This window comes from Corylus avellana, chromosome ca3 (assembly GCF_901000735.1).
Source record: "Corylus avellana chromosome ca3, CavTom2PMs-1.0".
Classification (NCBI taxonomy): Eukaryota; Viridiplantae; Streptophyta; class Magnoliopsida; order Fagales; family Betulaceae; genus Corylus; species Corylus avellana.
Genome location: NC_081543.1, coordinates 27107142 through 27107522, shown reverse-complemented (window position 1 = coordinate 27107522; position 381 = coordinate 27107142). Strand labels below are relative to the sequence as shown.

General features: G+C 28.9%; 1 non-coding gene across 1 annotated transcript; it reads left to right on the top strand.

Annotated features, from left to right (window-relative positions):
- On the top strand, positions 1-128 carry LOC132176805 (small nucleolar RNA snoR111). Its single transcript, XR_009439666.1, has one exon. It is a non-coding gene; the product is annotated as a small nucleolar RNA snoR111 (small nucleolar RNA).
- The last annotated feature ends 253 nt before the right edge of the window (positions 129-381 follow it).

The window sequence follows — 381 nt, the reverse complement described above, 5'->3', positions numbered from 1 at the left end:
TCATTGTTTGGCATGTCAATAAATTATTGACGTGTCAAAAAGTGGCACGTGAAAAAAAAAAAAATTTGATGTGTCATTTTTTAACACGTCAATAATTTATTGACGTGTCAGTTTTGACACGTCAACAAATCTATTGATGTGTCAATAAATTATTGACATGTTAGAAATTGACGTGTAATTAATTTTTGACGTACCAGAAATTGACACGTTAATAAATTTTTTGACGTGTCAATTTCGAAACGTCACTAAAATTTAAAATTTATTAAAAAAAATAATTTTTTTAAAATTTTTTCAACATCATCTCTTTCTCTCTCTCCCTTCCTTTGTTTCTCCAACACACCATTCTCTCTCTCTCTCTCTTCTTTTCTCCATTTTCTCACT